The sequence below is a fragment of the Aphelocoma coerulescens genome, chromosome 7 (genome assembly GCF_041296385.1).
Source record: "Aphelocoma coerulescens isolate FSJ_1873_10779 chromosome 7, UR_Acoe_1.0, whole genome shotgun sequence".
Taxonomy (NCBI): Eukaryota; Metazoa; Chordata; class Aves; order Passeriformes; family Corvidae; genus Aphelocoma; species Aphelocoma coerulescens.
Window position 1 is genome coordinate 33095866 of NC_091021.1, and position 22740 is coordinate 33118605.

Genomic DNA, 22740 nt, shown 5'->3' on the forward strand with positions numbered 1-22740 from the left:
GGGAATCACAGGAGTGATAGTGTGGCTTCACAGCATTAGAGAGCTGAATAACAAGGAGAGAGAATGCCAGGCCATGACAGCAAAATCCAGTTCCTGATCCTTAACCCTCTAGAACTGCAGAAGTACTAGCTTTCCTAAGAAGTAGGACCACCATTATCTTCAAGTCTGACCTCCTGAATAGTGAAGGTCACAGAATTTCATTTGGTAATCCAGTCAGAGGAGGGAACTAATATGGGATGCTTGATTCTGCTGCTGAAGCAGCTCTTGAGACTACTTGTAAGGTTAAAAGGAGGATATCTACTGGCTGCTCCATTCCAGACAGTAAAAGCTAGGTTAACTCTATACTATCCATGTTTAAAAATGGGCAGAATTTGCTTACAAGCCCTTATCCTCATTTATCAACTCTCTCAGGCTGTATCTACAAGCACAGAGCCACTGCCTTAAAGCCCTGAGCTAAGACCAGCTATACAGCAGATCTGCTTAAACCTAAGTCCACAGTCCAGCCCAGTCCTGGAACCTTCACCAAGAGATGAGCCAATCCCTTTCACCACCACCCTTCCAACACACACTTTTCTATGCTCTGTTTTATATCTGTTTGCACAAACATATGCCATGAGCTCAGAAAGTCTGTCAGCAATTCACAGATGGCCACATTCAAATAAGCATCTTTGATAGAGATACAAGGTCTGACTAAAGATGTTAGAAATCTCTAATATCACTTGAAGCATCTCAGCTTGGTAATGTGAAATCTGGGTTAGCCTTGCACAGAGACAAAAGCCAGCTGCCCTACAAATTCAATTTTATATTCTGAATTACTGTAATTCCTGACTTTTTTTGGCAATTTGGGACTGACAGAACATGCAAGAAGGTTGCCTGAAAGTTGCATTTTAGTTTAATGCTGTTGCCAGATCTAATAGAAAATGTCACATAAAGGGGAGTGTTTGTCAGCTTTCTAAGGCCAGACCCAACACCTCTCTGTTTTCTAGGGTAGCCCATGTTGCCTGTTTGTCATGAACAAAAGTAAACTCTGTGTAATTCACAGTTACAGAAAGAGTAAAATATCAAAACATTGCTGGGAATGCAGCCCACACTGCCTTTCCTTACTGCTGATCTACAGTCCTATATTGCCTAGAAACATCATCAGGGGAGGGAGGTAAAATGGAAGAAAACAGTCTGAAAATAAGTTTGGCAAGGCTTTTGTATCTCAAATACTGGAGAATGTATAAACCTTGCTTCTAAGATTACTTTTATCCTTATTTCATAGGAATAAAACAATGCTGAATGAGCAGAATGAAAAACAAGAAAACACTAGTAGCATCAATTTACAGCAGAGAAATCACAGTAAACCCCACAGCATCATCTCCTTCTTTCAGGAAAGTACATGACAGAAGTGCCCATGCCAAGCTATCCAGAATGGGGGCCAATTTATCATATGAGAAGGTTCACCACAAGCTGCAATTTGGCTGCATTTTAAGCAAATGAACAGTAGCCCCTAGCAACAGATGCTCCCCCAATTATGAGTCCTCTCTTGCAGAGCTTTCCCAATTCCCACCTGGGGGTCTTCTTCTGAGTCACTTCACTGTGGCCAGGCTGAGGACATTTGCTGGCTACAGGGCAAGCAGGGGAGTCCATTCCCAAAACACCCAGTGTATCCCAAAGCTACAGGCCCTCTCACAGCTCTGACCTTTCCTTTTCTGCTCAGGCATCAAAATCCTCCAAAACCCATGGCCTGTATCTGCACCAAAGCACAACCACCATCCTCCTGCAGTCACCCATGATGACAGTGGTGGTTCCTTTGGCAGTCCTACTTTTTCAGGGGATTCCTGTGAAAACCTAATTTCACTTCTTTCCAGAGAGGCCTTGATGATAACTGGTCATGCCCCAGGCATCCTAATTTGACCAAATGATACATTCCACCATATCAAATGTGCCTCCCATGTAACTCAGAGACTTTTACTCCTCTGTAAAATTGCAACTCAATGATATTTAAAGTACTGCAGTTACCTCCTTCGTTATATGTGTGGAAATGCTGCAGCTTGACAAAGGTGCCTTTCCTCTCTCCATCCTGTGCTGTACTGATGCCCCCTGTGTATGCCCATTTGGCAGCAATTGGTTTAGCTCAGTGGTTTATTAGCCATTTGTTTGCTGTCTGAAAGGCCCTGCACAGATGCTGGATGCTTTGTTTTCCTCTCCTGATTGCTTTAACACATGAAGCTGTTAAGCACATGCTGATGGATCAAATTAAACTATTACACACCTAAACTCTTACCAAGCATACCAGATAAAGACCACGTGTAAGTCCCTGCTTTGTTCAGTGCTGCTTGTGCCAACCTGTCACCCTGGTGGCTTCCTCTACTTGCAAAATAGTTGGAGTCTTGAAAAACTCCAGTCCCAGCCCATTTGTGCACCTTGGAACAAAACTCATCCTCCAAGGAAGCCCTACTTAATTTATATTTTGTAAACTTTTAAGAAAATAGGCATAGTTTGCAATACAATATATCTCCTCTCCTCAAACTGTAGTGGAATTACTGGCAAATAAATGTCATTGTCTCTCCTGGATGGATTTAGACATAATTTTTCCATTTTGTTCTCCCATGGCTCTTACCGACAACATGGCGTAAGTTCATCAATTCTGGTTTAATTATAGTCATGGTGAATCCAAATACTAATTTCCATCAAACAGTCCATAGTTTCAGCTGTAATACATTGATATGTTAAATAAATACACTAAATAAATTAAATGAGAAAAGCTTCCAAATTTCAAGCTGTGCTCATTTACTTATTCTATCATTAGAGAAAAAAGTATCCTAAGTGCTGTACTTGTTACAAACACTTGTGGAAAAACTCAGGTTTAATATAAAAGTGCTCACAGAAGCTTATTTTGAGTGCAATTTCTCTTCTTGCAGTTCCATCTTTTGAGAAGCTGAAGGTACAGGGTTTGCAGCAAGGACAGTCATTGACTCTTTGAACAAACAGAATCCATTCAGTGACAGGCTTTTTGCTTGTTATCCTCAGAAATATTTCCTACAGTGGGCATCACAGAAAACTGCAAGGAACCAAAACATTAAAGGTGTTTCCAGTTGCATGATATGGGATTCTACAGTTGGAATGGTATTTGATAAAACAGTGTTCCCAACTCACTTCGTCACATCCAAGAAGAACGCTTGGATGCATGAGATAAAATGGTTGGGTTCAGTAGAAAAATTGGATTTTATTTGTTTTCTGACAATACCTTTGGTTGACTAAAGCAAGGCTTGAATCTCCCCGACATCATAATTTCATTGAATCTCAGGATCTGCACAGAACTGAATAACTCTGCTTGCTTGAACTGTCAATGTTATTGCTTTAAAAGCTTATGGAAGCAAGGACTAAACTGTAAATTTGGCAGTGCTGTAGTATACAGAAATGTATTTTAAAACATCCCTCAAAATGTTTTTTCAAAATGGCAGGATTAGGGACAAAGGTCACATTTTTGACATTATTTACAGTCAAGTTGCTCAGATTACTTATGGAAAAAGCAGCCATGAGATTTATACCCACAATCACCCATGATTGCAATATATGTTCTTGCAAAAAGGTAAGACCAGCTCCATTGAGGAAAAAGACTGAGATGAGAAATGTTGGCTACTACACATGGCAGCATTTCAACCTGCAAATTACCCAAACATAAAGAGTTAAGAGTCAATCTAAAGTCTCTCCCTAAGTACTGTATTTTCCTCCCCACAGCAGGAGAGGAACTTCAGCATGAGAGAGCAGTAAATCAGAGAAGAGACAATACAAACTTTAAATGAACAAGAGATTTCAAGAGGTCTTAGAGAAGTTAATTCTATTTCCCACTAGAAAATGAGGTTTCTTACCTGACTGGAATATGAAAAAACAAACCCTGAAAATGGTCTGTCCTTGTACTTTCACTGAGTATAATTCATCTTATTATTTCTCTGGCATTCCTTAAAACTGATTTCAATGGGTGCCTAATCAGCACTGCCACACGGGCTCTTGAGATGTCTCAACAAAGCACAATAATGCAATGCTACACTGACCACTGCAGAGCCAAGGTTTTGGGCTCAATTTTAAATATATTTTTCCTCCCTTGGATCCTTCCATAACTCTCTCTCCCATCAAAGTTGAGCATCAGTAAATGAGAACAATATATGCATTCCTTAGACAACCACCTGCATTTAAATTTCAGGTGAGGAAACCCTCTCCTCCATCCACTCTGCAGTTTTGCAAATCTGAACTTCCACGGCAGCAAGCCACCCCCAAAAAAGAGCTTCACCTCAGAGGCATCACAGGGTACCCATCAGCAGTAACATGTTTGAAGGAAGAGCTGAAAGCAATGCTTGAATAAACTCCATTCAAAGTCACAGAATATCAAATTTTAACAGTATCTGACTTCAAAGGGATTTGGGGGGGGGGGGGGGGGGGGGGGCGCGTGTGTGGGTTTTTTTGTTGGTTTTTGGTTTTTTGTTTGTTTTTGGGTTGTTGTTGTTGTTGTTGTTATTATTATTATTATTATTATTATTATTATTATTATTATTATTATTATTATTATTATTTTGTTCTGGCATTTTTAATAACCTGAAATTTCTTAAATTAAAACAGTTGAAGCACAAAGAGTACAATTAAGTAATCCCAAGACTATGAAACAAGCCAGGTACGTCAAGAAAATTCAAATTAACACTCAACTCAGGCTTCAAATCTAGTGTCAGTTTGTTCCTTTTGATTTTAATTTATTGTAGTCAATATTAGTTAAAGCTGGAGACATTTGTTCTCTTGCTAATGATATACACATAACTCCCACTTACATCCCCTCGCTCCTTCCAATTAAGAACTTCTTCTGAACATTTCAGCTAGAAGGCTTATCTGGCACAGATTATTCACTGTATCATATGGATTCAGGTTCTTATGTCTGGAAGCTCTTTAGAGCAGCTTGTTCTTTGTTTAGAGCATTTTGCAGTGTATGGTGCTAAATAAGCTTAGGGAGTACTATTCACTGAGGCATGTTTGTGCTCAGTGGATCCAGCACTGCCTTGTGCTCTGTTCTTTCAATCTGTGCAAACTTCCTCTCCAGTGCAATGTGTAAAATCCAGGCTGCCTGTAAATCAGCCTGGTTCTTAAGGAAATCTTCAGACTAAACACACAGAAATTAGCGGATCTGAGGAGCACTGCAGGTGGAAATGCAGCACACATTATATTACCTTGCTATTCCCTAAGTACACACAATGAGCACCAGCTCAGAGCTCATCTCGTGTGCACAACTAATTGCCTTCCTTACCACATGGCTCTGACACATCCTGTGTGCACATTGGGAAAATTTAACACCAACTGAGCAACCAAACACCAGTGTCTTGACTTCTTCAATTCAACACAGCTTGTCCGAGTTAACCATTGCACTGTTGCATTATTCCTTTACTTTTCAGCCTTATTGAAATAAATTTTGGAAAGCAAAAAGACAGAATATTATTAGTCTGAGCCTTGGAATAGGCTTACCCCATCAATGCAGAACACATGATATTTTATGAAATAAAAAATGTTTTAGCTCCCAGCTCCATCCTCTGAACTCTCAGGCTCTCTGGACAAGTGAAATTGATGCCAGGTAGATGTCTGAGAGAGGTGAGAGCACTACAGATCTCCTTCTTTTCCCCTTCAGGAGCCTGAGAAGGCCTTACTGGAAAACTGCACATGAACAGGGGTTTGTCAGGCCAAGCTTATGGTCAGGAAAAACAGCACCATCCAACATGGTGCATTTCCTTCCACTGCAGACAAATATCAGGGAGAAACTTAGCAGACACCATTTCACCTAGCACCACTAATCTGAGAAAGAAATGCTTTCCTCCAATAAAATATAGGGAATCTCCTCAGTTTTAGTTAAATCATTACAGTTTTTGAGGAAATTGAAAATGGGTAATTAGTAATTTTTCACTCTTTATAGGTTTTTTCCCAAGGAAAGGGAAATTTTACATAATACATTTTATATCTTGTGTAACACTCACCCTCTTGACTCATACATCAGAGACTGAGAAGGGACGTTTAGATAAGACACTGTAAGGTGTTGCAAGGACTGTGTAGCAAGGCAGGAAAATATTCATTCTCTCAATTGATTGATACAGGAGAGGACTTGCAATACCTACAAGTTATAAGAGGTTTGAACCCAGACTGAATGCTACAATGATTGGAAGGATACTTACACTGAGCCCTTGATTTCTGAAGTTGCTATATGAACCAAGCAATCTGTTCAAAACACTGAAAAAGGCTTAAGTGCTTAAGCTATTGACACTTCTTCCTCTGATGGAGATTCATGAAAACCAGAGACAAGAGTATGCTGCTGAGATTTCCACTGACGGAACAAAGCAATTTCACAGAGCTACAGAGCCAGGCTTATGCCTTCAGTCAGACCAGCATCCATCTGTAGAAACCTCATCACCTTGCCCCTCATTGCAATGCCTCAAAGATGTCCTTAAACAGCTTTAGCAAAAGGAAATACTTCAGGTTTCTTGTATGTTGACCTGATTTTAGTCACACCTTCTTGACTGTTAAGCTCTTAATTACAGCTAATTTTAACTTAGCATAAACTGAATTAGCTTGATTATCATCAGTGCCAATTTATATCACAGAAGAGCTTGGTTCACTGACTTTCTTAAAATGATGCTTGATTTACTCTGAAGCATATGGGGGTGAAATCAGGCTTTGTCTCTTCTTTACATTGAATCTTCAAGCTGAAAGCTTAATTTTGAAAGGAGGCTGACAGAAAAATTCTTCTGTAATATATAGATTAGCAAGGGAGGATGTGTGCTGATTACCATTAAGTTTTATGTCACTTCCCTCCTTTTGCCTGCCTCAACCTACCTACCTAACCCGCTCTCCAAATAAACAACAACTGGTTCAGGCTGCATGTGACCTCACAGTTCCTTCTGATGATCCCAGATCACCCAAAAAGGGATTTTACGTATATACTATGTCAAAGAATCTTTTAGGTTGGAAAAGACATCTAAGATCACCAAGTCTAATCGTCCCCCCTGCACTGCCAAGTCCACCATATCCCCAGATGCCACATCTGCTTGTCCTTTAAATACCTCCAGGGAAGGTGACTCCATCACTTCCCTGGGCAGCCTGTTCCAGTGCTTGATAACCATTTTGGGGTCTTGTGCTTTAGACCCTTCACCTGCTCCGCTGCCCTTTGGAGACACACTCCAAAACCTCAGTGTGTTTCTTTTAGCCAGTGGACCAAAAGTGACCACAGGATTTGAAGTGCAGCCCCACCAGTGCCTAATACAGGGTGACAGTCCATGCTTGCCACACTGGTGCTGAACAATGGCTCCCATCTTCTGCTGTTTGTTGCCTCTGGGCATTGGTGTAGAGGCACTTCAGCTGGGCTATTGATCCCACCACCTTTAAGCCCTAATTTCTACATGCCTATTCTCAAGCATTCTGTGGTTTCTAACACATTCCCGACCCTTGTGCCTTTGCTGTCACATGGATCTCCATCCCCTACCTCCACAGAGCTGGGAGACTGAAGGGACTCTCCAGCAGACCATCCCTCAAACATCTGTGTGTGCCTCCAGGCTTACATCTAAACACACATTTATATGTTCCCTATCTTGCCTGCAGGGATTGACATTTTCATAAATTTTTACATATGTTTGTACATGAATGCAAATAATAGCAAGTTCAAAGCCCAGGCAGTGGACTTTGTATTTTAAAGAGCATTACAGGCAATGATAAAAACACCTATCAGTCTCCAGTCATGAAATTACAAATTCACACAATTAAAAACAAGGCAAACAAGACTTACAAGTCCTCCCCTTATTTATTTGCAACAAAATTCCATTTTTTCTGCTACTTTTAAATAAGGTGCATCTGTGGCTTGAAATTGGAAACCTCTATCTCCAAAACTCTATGTTTTAAGACATTACCCAAAATACGCCCAAAGTTTTAACCTCAATGGAAAGAAAAGAAATATAATATTGGTTTTAGTATTAAACTTAGTTTTATTTCATGCATTTAAAGCACTGAACTCCACCTCTGGAGTGTTTGTTTGTCTTTTAATCCTATAGGAACACACACGACAAGACACACATCAAACCAGCTGCCTATTGAGTCAGCTCCCTACAGTACCAGGATCTTAGTGAAAGGTAAGTACCAGGAAAGGACAAACTCTCTCCTGCCTTTACAGAAAACCCTGTTATACCCTGCAGCAAGAGATCCAATTACACTTACCACTATTAGCCAAGGTCAAGAAATTATTGAACACTATTAAAAGTTCGTCCACAGTATCTACCTCAGCAAGCTCCAGCACCTATGAATTCCACTGGCAGACAATATATTGGCTTAGTTATTGCCTCTTATCTGAGATGGACCCTAAGCTAAACATGCTAAGAAATGTTTGGATACAAGGATTTGGGTCAACACAGTTTTAATTTGTAGTAACTCTTTCATATCTGAGACTCTTACTGGCTTCTCTCAGGCTTTTACCTGGATGTTGTAAAGCCTGATGAGCACACCTGACTAAAAGCCCACAGATGACATCACTAACCTTGGCTGATTACACTTATCACTGATATACTTATCAGGACTGCAGAATCTCACAGAAATAAGTACTGGAGGTTAGCTTTATAGAAGGGTTGGAGAGGTTTATGGTTGTAAATAATGCATGTATCTCTGCAAAGGAAGTTGAGGCTTACAGGTAGGACTTTCAAATGCTCCTCACTGAGTGCAAGTATGTTCAAGTCAGTATCTTGACCTAGCAGTAACTTATAGGATCCCTCATCTCCATCCCTCCTCTAGGACCCATGTGGACTGAGCTTTCTGTGTGTGGGCCAACCTGACAGCATATCTGCACAGAGCACAGCACAATATAACTACATTGCCAGTGCAAAAAGGTGAAAACTAGAGTTGACACCATCAGCAGAAGGCTACAGGCAAAAGCATTGCAAAGATATTTTAATTATTTGAAAAAGAAGCACTACAAATTTAATTTTTAAACTTTTTTTTCTTTGCTGCATGGCTTTCTTACAGTGCAGGGTATTATCTTAAGTTCAGGCTCAAAGAAGTAAGAGTCTTTTTTGACAGAAGCCCATATCTTTGAGTGCCACTGGGGGCACAGTGGGTAAGAAAGCTGCAGGTTGTGTTGGACTACCCTTTCCATGGCCTAAAATTGGTCCTGACCAGCAGAATGGAGTAATGAGTGAGACACTGTCCTTGACCCAAATATCAGCAACACTTCTGGTCAATAACAGGCAGAGAAGTCAGCTCCAGCACCCTCCTTAGAAAGGCCTGGGGTTACACATGAGATGGGCCCACATGATCTACGTTAGGCTTTCACTCAGTCTGCCCTCACACCATTGCGAGCTCCAGCAGTGCTGGAATTGACCTTCTGCCCTGTCCAGCCTCTGCAGGTACTGAGCTCAGACAAACAATGAGAATCTTTCCAGACTTGTCCCATCCCAATAGGATGTAACAGTTATTCCAAACAGTGCATTTTTCAAGAAAGCACTGATGCTCTCTCCTTTATGCAAATGGAAGAACGTGGAGGATGTATTTACCATTTGGAAGAAAGAAGAACCTCTGCTGAAAAAGAAACTTGTAGCTACAAAAACTAGTGTGAAAAAAATTTAAATGTACTTACTACAAACCTGACTTTTTAAAATTTTAAGGGTTGGTACTATTCCTCCATTAAAGAATTTTTTTAATTATCTCACATCTCTAAAATACTTAAAGGATTTTTTAAAAATTAATCTTAATATGTAAATGAATTAACTGTCACAATTGCTCATTTCAGAAAGTTAATTTTGTACTCAAGGAGTAGATTCTGTAATTTTGGTGCTATATAAACTATTCTTTATAGATAGAAAAGTAGTTTTATTTATCTAATCTGCATTAGCAAAGTTTTGGCAGTTAAAGAATACTTTGATCTGTGCATGATTACAAATCTTTACTTCTGTTTAACAAGTAAGGCTGGATTTTGCAGCTAGCACCCCCCTGTCAAGCACATCTTTGTGAATGTAATTTCTGAACAGGTGAAGGCACACTGGTTAAGATTTTCAAAGGAACTGGTGACTCAAGATGTCTGAAAGTTTCTAATGTCCCCCTTAATGGGACTTGTGTTTCAAGATTTCCAACATTTCTGTAAAAAAAGTACTCAAAGTGAAATGCCCAAAGTAATCCATCTGCAGTCATTAGTCAATTAACAACCAGCAGAACTAAGCAATTATAAATCAAAAGATTATAACCATAAGACTGGCAAATGCAAAAAAACTTGATTCCTTTGAAACACATAACCTCTATCAAAGGAGATTGTCAGGTCACTTAGGACTGGCTCTGAAAGGAATCAGAGCTTGTGCACCAGAGGGAAGCAGCAACATGACACCAGCAGTGCCCAACTCCCTCAAGGACAGTGAGTGAGGGTTGTGAGACAACCTCTTCAGTGAGGTATGTTACAGTCATTAAATCCATTCATGCGTCACACACACAGTGGGATAGTCCAGGACATGGGCATGTGAAGAGGGAAGGTAAAACCTCTTAGGTTTAAACAATGCCACATTCCAACATAACTCACTGCCTTGTACAGGTGTGGTGTGCTGCTTTCAAACACGTTCAACTGGATGTCCTTTAGCACATACAGTGAATTTTGCACCAGCTTAAGAACACCATGTAACAGCCAATCTGGGAGGTTGTGAACCAGCTACTGCAATAATTCAACCTGTGCTGTTATCCAGACATAAATCAAACCCTCTGTGCCCTGCTGAGACAGCAAGACCTGAGCTTTTGCTGAATTCCTACACAGATGAAAAAAAAAAAAAAAAAAGCCTTGAAAATGTAGTTGATGTGATACTCAAAGGAAAGCTTGAAGTCACAGATGAAACCGAGATTACAAGGTGGTTGGAAAGTATGTAAGAATCCCATCAAACAGAACCAGGGTTAGGAGGAACCTGCTGCTTTGCCAGGGACAACCAGCATGATTCAATATCACAAGATGATCCCATTTACAAAGACAGAACATGAGAGAAATCTCCTGTCCGACCCTCAGTAACAGCAGGAGAAACAGGCAGGACGTGCTAGTTGATAACAAAAAAACGTTTGAATGAAAATACCTACAGAATAAATGAAGGACGTTAGCTTGATTTTTGTCTCATACAAATGTACATCAGAACAAATCCATTGAGTTGCAGAGTTCCAGGCATGTGGAAGACACACATAAGTTAAGATGCAAACACTTGCAATGTCAGATTCTATCACCTTAACATTTGTGGAGTGTGCACTTTCCTGCCCGAGATAGCTCTCTAATCAGTACCACTGAAGTTTCTGCTTAGTGGAGTAAAGCAATAGATAGACTGGCTAATGGTAAAAGCAGCATCTTTTCCAGCTTCAATAAAGATATTCAGGAATTTTCTATAGACTACTCCAGAGGAGACTGCAGTTTCCACAACAAAAATCAGAATTTTTGAAGGACAATGACAATATAATTCTGAAAAAAATAATACATTTCCTTTAGGATAACAGATTTAATTTCTAGGGACAATTTACATGAATCTAATGCACACACACCCACACCCCTTCCTGCTGTGAGTCAGAAGGTTTCTGTTTGCACACTCAAGCATGGTGTGTTTAAGGCCATAAAAGATGCAACAAAGATGGGAAGAAAGTTAATTCAGTTTAAGAGGAGATATTTTCCACATTTATAAATAAAAATAAATAAAATTTTAGTTGAAACCAAAATGTCAAAGCATTGAAGCAAATTTCCTGGGATGGAAATACCTGTTCTGTCCCAGTCTAATGTCCCAATCTGACAGGAATTCTGCATTGCAGCTCTCAGAGTCATTTGATTCAAGCACATCTCTTCCAGGAAAGGTCTTTAATGAACAGGTATATTTGAATCTACTTACAAAGCAATAGAAACAAAAGAATTGTCATCAACAGTCAAATCTTGCTCTTTTTGACAAGGACTGTAATTTATGCCATAAAAACTTTGAAAGAAGTTGGGAATTAAATTGTACTTCAAAAAATTCTTTCAATACACTATGCAACAAATAATACACTGAAGACAAAAACAGATTGGCAGGATTTTGGAGAGCAATGTCCCATATTATTACATCACCAAAGACACATTCTGAACAGTTACACGTTTGTTTGGGATTCAGTGCAAGAAACCACTACCCTGAAACCTAATCATATTATGAGTTATCTTTGCCAAAACTCATAAATTCAAGCACAGAGAAAACATATTGGGTGTCTGGAAACAGTGGAGGTAATTTCTCCCTTCAGACCTACTAGAGATTTTCACTATAGTGAAAAACTCTAAGGTATCATTATAGAAATAAGTTGGGAAACTCTTTCCCAGCCAAAATTACTTGGATCTGCTTTAAATGCGAGGAAAAATACCCATTGAAATCATAAAAACTCTCTGGATTTACACTGTTAGCTTCCCATAAAGCCAGCTGTTGATGCCCAATTGTTTTAAATGCCTTGCAATGATCCCAGCTCATTTCCTATCTGGGTCACACAAGGCCCCAAAAGCCAAAGCACACATGCAGGCTCAGGGGTGCAGGAGCAGAGGCAGGAACAAGCTGCCAGCAGAGCCATTCCCAGCAATTAGAGCTCGACAAGCACCTACAGCCTCCCTAGAACAGAAAAATATCTGGAATCGGGGTACCTCCCCTCAAATGTCCCTGCCTCCAAGGGGTCCCAAGCACAAGACATATTTACACTGCAGAGTTTTGCATGGCTCTCTTGACAGCACAAAGCAGAACATTTTCCATGTGGAAGACTTAGCCAGTTCTTTGGCAGCTTGGTTTTTAATGAGGAAACACTTATTCCACAAAGGCAAAACACATTGTGATTTAACTGAAATTTTCAGTAAGGCGCACTTTATCTAAAGATCAAAATTGTAAACTCGTGAAGCAAAACATTGTACATCATCAGTTTTAGTGTGCATCATCTATCATAGCTATAGAATTAAATGAGCAGGGAAACCAAAAAAAAAATATATTATATATGTAAGAAAAAAAGTATATTTATATATTTATATATTATATTAACAAAACCAGAATTTTCCAGGTGGAACTAAAGTATAAAAACCTCAGAATTTTTAACGTGGGCTCAAAATACTGGTTTGCAGAGCTGTAGCTTTGATTTGAGGTTATCTCACATTCACCTCGAGCAAGTGGACAAAAGTAGCAAAATTCAAGACCATACCTATTTGTAAAACAAAACTCAAGAAATGTCAAAAATGCCTACATATCTTTTTGCAAAGATTTTTTTATTCCCTTTGTATATTAGCATGCTCACAAGCCTGTGAAAAGAAATTTAGAATCTTCCATGGATGCAACAATATTCAAAATAGGACATTTGAGAGGATGCCATGACTGACATAGAGGGGGTAGATTCACTATTCATCCTTGGTCTTGCAGGGTAGGGAGTTATATCAACACTATAAAACAACACAAGGCATAATTTTTTCTTTCTTTTCTCCCTAGGACTGTATTCAAGTGGAATCAGGCAACTGGGAGAGACAGAGGAGACTTGTGCTTCTCAGGATGTGTGTTATGTTTAATTGCTGAAGGCATGAAGCATTTTAAAAGGTTTGTCAATAAAATCCCTATTTAGTTAACCCCAATCTCTTCAGATCTCTTGTTACAGGCAGCCTTCTGTTCTTTAACATCTGGGCAGGCAAAGCCTCCAATTACCCTGCTGCATTTGGTAGCTTACCAGATCTAGATAAGGGTCCCCAGAATATCCATTTCCCTTGGTAGCTGCTTATCCCTGGCTAGTCCGGCGATGCGCAGCCTTCGTGTCACAGGAGGCGCGTAATCGCGTGGCACACACGCAGCGTGTGTGCGCTCCCGTTAAAGCCAAAGCTCCCCGTGACCTCCCCTCTTCTGGGGCTGCACTTATATCTGTCACAGCTCTACTCTCTAATTGGTGGGGCAGGGCAAAGGGAGAGAGCAGCCTGAGATCGCAGCCAGGAGCCGATCGCACCACTCGAGCTCCTCTCCCCTGCGTGCAGCCTGGTCCTGCAGGGAAAAAGGCAGGAGCAGGCAGGAGGCTGCTGAGCTGGCTCTGGACCAGAGGGAAGGCACCTGCCAGCTCCCTCCAAAAACCCCAGGGAGCAGAGCCTGGCATGCACGCTGCAAATCATCAAACTCATCCAAATCATGACATGGGGTTCCATCCAAAATAAAGATCCACTAGCAATCAAACAGTTCCACAGCAATTTTTCTCCTTAGTATGTCCCAAATAGTGAAGAAAACCAAGTTTCAGCACAGTTGTCTCCCCTACACCAAGATAAAACTACAACTTTTTTTCTTCCAAGCCTTGGCATCTGCAACTATAAATTACCACAAACTTCAGCTTCTGGAGTCTTTCAATTTAAACACTTAACACCATTTCTTTTTTTAACACCCAAATTTTGTATTGTACTCTGCTGAACTTTCCTTCCTGAATAACTCTCAAAATTCATGCATTTATCTCTTGCTTTTTCCTTCATTTTCATTTTTAGTTCCTCCTCTGCAGCCAAATCAGTGTCTTCAAAAGCTTATTAGGAGTTGTTGAGAATTTAATATTTTAACGTCTAAAGTCTGACAGCAAAATTACTGAGATGCTGTAGCAACATAGGCCAATTTTCCAGCTTTTTTAGAAGGCAACAGAATATCATTGCCCTCTGTTTTTTCCCAGTCCATCTGCCAGCTAATTTGCAGGCACAAGTAAAACCATCTTTTCTGTTCTCTGTACTTACTTTTCCTTTACTTTTGCATCCATTTCTGTGACAATGAACAAGGGTAGATCAGCTGCATAAATTTCTCTTAAAGATTCTATTTTAACCTTCAAGCCTTATGTTTGTCACTTTAAGTTTATGTGCCAAAGACATGAGAGAGCAAAAGCCAGCAGTTTGTCAAAGCATGATCTCTGGGGACATGGGTACTGTTTCAGCTGTCACCATTTCACCCTATACACCTACTGATGTAACTTTTGATGTGCAGCAACAAATGGTAAACAATTCTTCTCTCAGAGAAAACTTCTGCCTATGTTGCAGTCAGTGCTTTTGATCAATAAACCATTGAGGTATCTTCCAGCAGCAATGTTATTCAAAGTGTTGCTCAGGAACAACATGCTCCATGCACTATTTGTTTTCAGTGATGTGAGCATTTTATTTCTATTCTCTCTTCAAGCATCTTTCTACTGTTCACTGTTTATCCACATCTTCAGTTCCTGGAAAGGATCACTGGTTTCTCTTGGTGTAAGCTTTAATTAAAGCAATAGGTCACTCTCTGTATCACCCCAAGCACAAAATTTAGTTCTTTCTGTGGCACTGGTACCTCACAGGATCATTTCTTCATGTTAGACCCTATACTCACATCTTCTAACATAATTCCCTGGGTTCACTGAGACCTTTTGAACTCACAGCCCCTCAATTTCTTAGTTATGATGTAAGGTTTGCCAGGCTGCTCCAGAGTTTATAAATGGCACTCACAGTAACTAACTGCTGTCAGGATGTCCAGTGCTTTACACACTTCTTCATTTTCAAATCCCTCTTCTGCAAATGCAATCCAAACCAGCCATGTCCACCACTGCTACATGGAAGTGCCATCATCTGTCTGTCTTGGTATAACTAGTGACTTCATGCTCTTTATCCAAGCTGTAGTAGATTCTACTCCTAGTACCCTAGATGTACTGCTGTGTTGGTAAGTGATGTCCTCAAATCCATGCAGACCACAGTTTCCCACATTGTTAGTATTACTGGTATGTTAATATAAAGCCTAAACACTGCTGTGCCCTGTCAGTGGTTTCTCTCTTCTCCTCACTCACTTCTCCCCAGTTTCTGCTGTAAACTGACCCATTTAGATGGTTTTTTTCTTCTGCTTAACACACCAGAGCTCTTGTCTGAATTTTCACTTTATTAAAAATGCAAATGCAGAGTAGTCTGTGCTCTCTGCACTACACTTATAGAGAGCTCTGTTTTCTCAAAGTCCAGGCGTTAAAGGCCCTGGGTGTGCACAACAGAATCTTTCTTCTGTTTAGACAGCTTTTACACACTCTACCCACACCGAGATTTTCTTTTTCTACAAAGTTCCAGTCAGATTCCAGAACTGTCTATTATGCAGACAGCTGATAGCACTTCATTTGCCCAGTCTCTGGAACAGACATCTTTACTGACAGATTTGCAGAATAGTGTGATACTAACCTTGCCCTGAGGAAGATGCAGAGGGGTGGAACAAGATGATCTTTATGATCCCCTCCAACCCAAACCATGGCATAATTCTATGAATAAATATTTCTTAGAATTCCGTTTACTGAGCCCTTATGCCAGTTCCATATCTTATGGTTCTCTCCATGAATGTGCAAACCTTCACCTGTGCAGTTAGTCACACAACCTGTGCTTCACTGCTGTTCTTCCCTGTATTCTGTTTTCTACCTCAAAACTCCCCACTTGTCACCTTTATTAAACTGTTCTCCTTGACTTACACTCCCACTGGATGCCCTGGATGTTATGAATGCTTTATCTTGCCTCTGAAACACACTGAAAACTCTTTGTTTGAGGCTCATATTCTGGGTTCATTTCCCACTGCTGAACCATACTTTTGCAGTGCTGGATTAAACCCTTGGCACAGGCTTTTCTGTGATGGTGTACCCAGCTGAACAAAATCCTGAATTATAAATTAGCACACAAATAAAAACCCAAGTTTTGAGAGGACTGAAAATACTCCAGAGGAGTATTGCTAAGGAATTTGGCAGCAGTTTTTAGGTGGAAAAAAATATTCAGGCTACAAAAGTTAGAACATTAGCTGACATCTGACAAGGCAATACTTTTAATGCCACCTTTCATTTCAAAATGCTGGATTATGTTATGTTGCACAGTGATGTCAGACACACTGTGAATGTCACAGTCAAGTAGCAAAAAAAATAGTCAGGGCTATTCCCTTTGCTGAATTTAATTCCCAGATATGAAGGGTTCACCTTCTGCCTTGCTGCTGCAGCACTTTTCACAGCTCTGCTACAGCGTCATGTTTTCTGTGACACCTTTCATCTGAAGATATCAAAGCAAGCCACAGACTCACACTAATAACAGACTATTCCTGGAATACTTACGAGGTAAGAAATTACTATAAAGCCCAATTTATTGATGAGAAAATTGAATCAGAGTTTTGTTAACGAGAAAACGGAATTAGAAATTTATTAAACTGAGCTAGGAATTGATTAGAGGAGACAGATGACAGACTTAACCCCTGAATTCCTGGCTCCCAGCCCCAGATATCACATGCACAGTTCTCAGCAGTCTCCAATTGAACTCGGTGTTTTTGCCCATGACTCCAACCCAGCTGCAGGCAGATGAAGGTATTCCTCCCACGCCCCAGAGCAATTCATTACATTACACTCTACCCTTATTGCAACAAAGTGGTGCCATTAAAGCCCATCCTACAGAGCCCCACAGGAGTGTGTGACCAGAATGAAAGCAGCAGGGCACAGTTCACGAGCCACCAGTGAAGCACTTTACCACAACTTGCTTTCAGAAGTAAAAGCCTCATTTTAAATAAAACAAAAACTTCTGCTTTGATAAATGGTGGCTGCTTCAAAAAGATATTCTGTTCTCAAAGCTCCCCAGCTAAATGCCACCACAGCTGTAAGGGCCAACCACGTGTGTAGTCAGGCTGGGAATTATCCACATAAATAAAGAGCACAGCTTGAAACATTGACTTTTTCCTGATCAAAAGGGCCTGGGAGGCAACTGGACAGTTTGGATCAAGCAAAGGATAGGGCTTTTATTATTTTCAAAGAACACCCCAGTGAATAGAGTAGCCAATGTGGCCCTGGTGGCAGTGATATGTTCTAACACTCCCCTCATCCCACACAAATTACTTAAAAGCTTGGCTTTGGGTCTATTTACAGTTTGGGGTTTTTCCATTTTTCTTTTTGTTTAAGAACTTTTGTAGGGAAAACCTGAAACACAATCAATCCTTTCATGAGGCTTTTTAATATCATTGCCTGTCTAAGATACCTCCCTCACATACCAAATAATAAATTGCATATATTAACAAAGAAATCTTCTCATATGTCTTCTATTTACCCATGTTAAGAAAATAAGTGCCTAAATTCCATCAATTACATTTTTTTTATTTTCTATGAATTTTCTTATTAATTTCCATTGTATGTTCCAGTCTGAAATGAATAAAGAACACAAAAATCCCTTTCCTTTCCTGTTTTTATTTCTTTCACTAGTTATTTTCAACTACATATGCTTAAATGCAAGATTCAACAGAAAAAAAAAAATGAAAAAAAAATCAAACTCATAAAATGTTCACACTCTTACATTTTGTAAAGCTGTTCTATTTAACCAAACCTAAAGGGTTTAAGCCACACGATAAAGCCAAATGTTCTTCAGAAAGAACTATTTATCTTTTAACAGAAAACAATCTGACATGGGTGTTATGTGACAGCTAAGCAATGTATTCCAAATAAATACACTCCTTCAATATTTTGAATTTTGCAATTTGTTTTCATGCTAAACAGAAGTACTGTGGCAATAACAGCAATAACTTTGGTCTTGACTTCTTGAACAGCAATCCAGAAGGACACACAGTTCTATCTTGTTCTTCAACTCTTGTCTATCTTATCATCCTATGACCACACATACAATAAAATATCTTTACTAATGTCATAAAAACATGGCAGATGCAGATATGTTATTTAAAACAAAAAAGATTGAGACAATCTTTAGTTCTATCTGAAACCAGTTTGATTTCCAGAGTTGTGGTGTTTTGATTGGAATCAGTTTGCAGAAGAAAACTTTATAAATTCAAAATGCAGTAGCATCACTTGTACAACAGATGAGACAATAAGGTAGTATAAAACTGTATTGAAACTGTAAAAGATATATCCACCCTGGGTGGTATGTTTTGGCTTTTAAATGTCAGGCAGAAATTACAAAGATATTATTTTCTATAACTGATCTCATAGGATTACCTGGGAGAATTGTTATGAAGTTAATATGTACGAAATGTTTTACCTGAATACAAAGCTATGAAACATCAATGTCACTGCAGGCTCACCTGCTTTGCCTGCAAATGTAAATGAGTGGGTGTATAATAAATCTCCAGCATGTTGCCAATATGGGAAACCCACAGAGCAGTAGCAGCCATTGGCTAGACTGGAGATTTCTGGAATACCACCTGTGATATAATGACTAAAAGTTGATAGGGATCTAATTTAATTGAAGCTAACAGCAAGATGTCCCTTTGACCTGGGCAGCAGTACTAGCAATTGCTCTGGCTTTTCTTAACAGTGGTAGGATTCTGGAGCTTGTTAAACTGCATGGTTTCAAACTATTAACTTCCAGTAAAGCATTAATCATCACTCACTAAAAAAAATGTGCCCTATGAAACACATTTTATGAACATATTTTTGCACCTATCTTTTTAAATTTTAAAACATTTATTTGCCCTCATTGTAAAGCTTATTCCCCCAAGATGCCACCTGCAAGGGGTAGAGTAGTATAGGAAACAAAACTGAACCCACCTTCTTTAGCTGAGTGATCAAAAAGTAGTCACTGTGCCTGTAGTGTAAGGAAAAGAGTTTTAATTTGTACAAAATTTCTCCCTGTTTGAAGGATGTCCCTAACATGGATCTTTTTATCTGAAGCCTGAAACTCATTGTTTGATGGGGCAGGCCTGAACACAAACCACTGATGAAATTTACGGTCATATTTTGAAGGCCCAGATCCATATTCTAAGGGAGAGAGAAATCATGTCTTTTCTTCAGAAACACCTCTTTCCTTTTCTCATTCTTCCATCAAGACGCTACCATTGTAGCGTCTATGTTCAGAGTCTAAGAGATGAGGAAGGAAGAGGAAATTTTTTGTTGTTTTAAACATCACTATGCAACACTTGTAGATTAAATCATGGAAAAAAAATTCAGATTACAATCTGATGCAGATGGGAAAAGCAGCAGAGCCAGGCAAAATGAGAAATGTTATCAGAAACGCCTACTTGTATCTCATGGTCCAGAGTGCAAAAGTAGAAACATATTTTCTTTAAAAACCCAGAAATTAGAATTCTTTCTGAGATATGATAAACTCTCCATCAAACAGGGAGAAGCTGGATTCAAGAGAATCAAGGCCAGATTCCCCAAGTAGTGTCCAACCCTGAATGCCTGAGAGGTTAAACACAAAACCTTTGGGAAGGGAGAGGACAAGAGAGACCTAAGAACTTACACAAGCAGGGGACTGGACTAAAGCACAATGCTCAAACAGCATTTGGTGATACAAGGGTAACAAAGAAAGACATCTGTGAAGGCAACAATTAAGAGAAGGTATGATAGAACAGGAATTTGGGGACAACAAGGGGAATACAAAGAGCTTTGCCTTTCCCAGTTCAATTTCATGGAGTCACAAGGCATCTATGTGGCTTACTACCAGGCTGCCAAAGGCACTTGAATCTCAGAACATCTCTTCCAATTTGTTATGAAATAATAACTAGGAGTAGACAACAAAGTACTCAAAAGTTTCTAATTAAATGTATGGATGACACTCTCTGATCCAGTTACACATATTTGACTCAGTACAAAGCTTCACAGACCCAGACCTGTAACACCCCAGTACAGCAAATGGATGTGTGCACTGAGAAACTTGACAGGTGACACAACCTGTAAGTGCCATTTGTAGCAGAAGACATTGTTTTACACCTGGGTGATGACAGCATGATGGGTTTATATGCACAAAATATTGAAGTATTGCAATATTTCTTTCCCTCAACACGCTTTCTTCGACACCTTCACACCAATGTGGGTTAGTCAGCCACAGAACTTCAGCTGCCACATGTTGGCACTAACTCACTGACCTCAAGCCAGTGCTTGAAGACTGAGTTCAGCCGTGTGCAGTCTCCCACCCTACTTACCACTTACTGAAGATCAGAGAGAGAGCATTACCATCCCATACAGCCTCTCTGTTTTTCCTCCAGTCAAATCCTCATGGGTGTTTTGATATGCACATAGCACTGATTATAGCACAAAGCACTTTAGATGGTGTCACACACGCAGTATGTCATTGGCAAATGTCTGTCTATACTCTCCCCTTACTGATAGGGAAGGTTAAGAATTAGACATGGTACCCTATCTTGGCTATAAATCAAATTCAAATTTGCAGTAGGTAGGACTGGAAGCCAGAAATACCTGGTTCCTTGTTTCCATCCACCCAGCAGACCACACAGTCACCAGAGGGAAATGAAAGTTTCTATCTTAATACATTTAGTAAAGGCTAAATCTAGTCCATCAGTGAAAACATTCAAGGGAATACTATTGATTTCCCATACTGAGCAATATCTTTATATAAAATTCACAACTGCTAACATTTCCCTTAGCTTTCAGTACCCAGTTTCTGTGAGTATTCTTTTCTCCAAATAAACATTGACAGTCTGTGGTTGATTGCTTGGATCACAGCAGTATATTTTAGCTGCAGGATTTAGGCTGGAGTCTCTTTTGGGGGTGTGCATGCCTAGAACTAAAAACAGAGGTTTAGGCCCAGGGACTAAACAAACTTCTGAGCCTACAAACACCTTTTAGATTTTGTTTGTCTCCGGGTGTATTACATAAACTTGTGAGTTCATACCAAACCTACCTTCTCTGCCCACAAACTAGAAAGTTTTAAAGTGCTGGGAGCACAACCTGACCTGCTGAGTGCATGCAAGCCAAGAGAGCAGGTTTTGTTGCAGACTGAACAACCTGAAAACAGTCACGTCTCAGTATCAGAGGCTGGAGCTGCATGGCCTGAACAGGGGCAGCTTAAACAGCTCTTCCTTAAGGTCCTGAGCAGCTCTGAGTCTGAGAGAGAACTCTCTATTCTTCTCTACTTTTATTTCTCTCCAATTGATTATATTTTTCAAAACAAAGGGATGTAATTCATCAACATTAGAAATGGTGCCAAGAAAAGGACAGACCCTTTTTTAAACATTCTCTTCACATTTCTTCACTGGCCAACTGACATTACCCGAGACGTGCCTTGTAGCTAAGGCCCGAGGGAGAAGAGCAGAGTCCTTGAAGGAGTGGAAACCTGGGAAGGTGGAACTGCTCTGCTGACCCCAATAAAGAACACAGCAGGTGAATGAAGAGTGTCAGTGGATAGACTGAAACCTGCTGAGTCCACGTTCACTGCTATTAACACATCAGTGGGCTTTATACTTTGGGGGGAAACAAAGCCCAAACCACAATTTTAGCATAAGATGAAGGAAACTACATAGCTGTAATGATGTGTAAAATTCAGGTAATGGGGTTGGCACAGGTGTGGCATTGCAGGCAAAAGGGCATTGGGGTCCCACAGTCACTACCTCTGTGTCAGAAGACCACCTATGAATGTTAAAGAGATGGCACAGGTTTCCTTGGATCTCTCAGCTTTGCCTGTTTCAGTATTTGCAGACTGCCATGCTGAGTACCTGACATGGACACTCTTATCCTCATACACATCTCTTCAGCATCTATGAGCCTTTTCTTGTCAGGTATCTATAACACAATTCTAAAAACTCCTTGTTTGTCTCAGTCATCCATTGAAATTATTAACTAAAAATAAATCTAGAATACAATCTCCAATGAATTTAAATCCTAGGTACAGCAAAAGCAATTGTTTTACAGCATGGAGCATTTTTGCTTCTCTTTCAGTATATATTACAGTAGTTTATACATTTGCTATAGTGAACATATTTTTCCTGATATCCTGATAAATATTTCTGACTAGAGGACCTCAGCTACTTACAGCTCTCATAT

At 39.9% G+C, this 22740-nt stretch overlaps 1 protein-coding gene across 2 annotated transcripts in view; it reads right to left on the bottom strand.

Moving 5' to 3' along the window:
* The window catches only part of NCKAP5 (NCK associated protein 5), a 334856-nt gene that overhangs the window by 311704 nt on the left and 412 nt on the right, over window positions 1–22740 (bottom strand). Inside the window, exon 2 of one of the 2 annotated variants that reach the window (XR_011152041.1) lies at window positions 18054–18609. The exons of the other annotated variant lie outside the window; for it this stretch is intronic. The gene's annotated coding sequence lies outside the window, so the exon portion shown is untranslated. Of the gene's footprint in view, window positions 1–18053; window positions 18610–22740 lie in introns of those variants that run through there. 2 annotated transcript variants of the gene reach the window in all.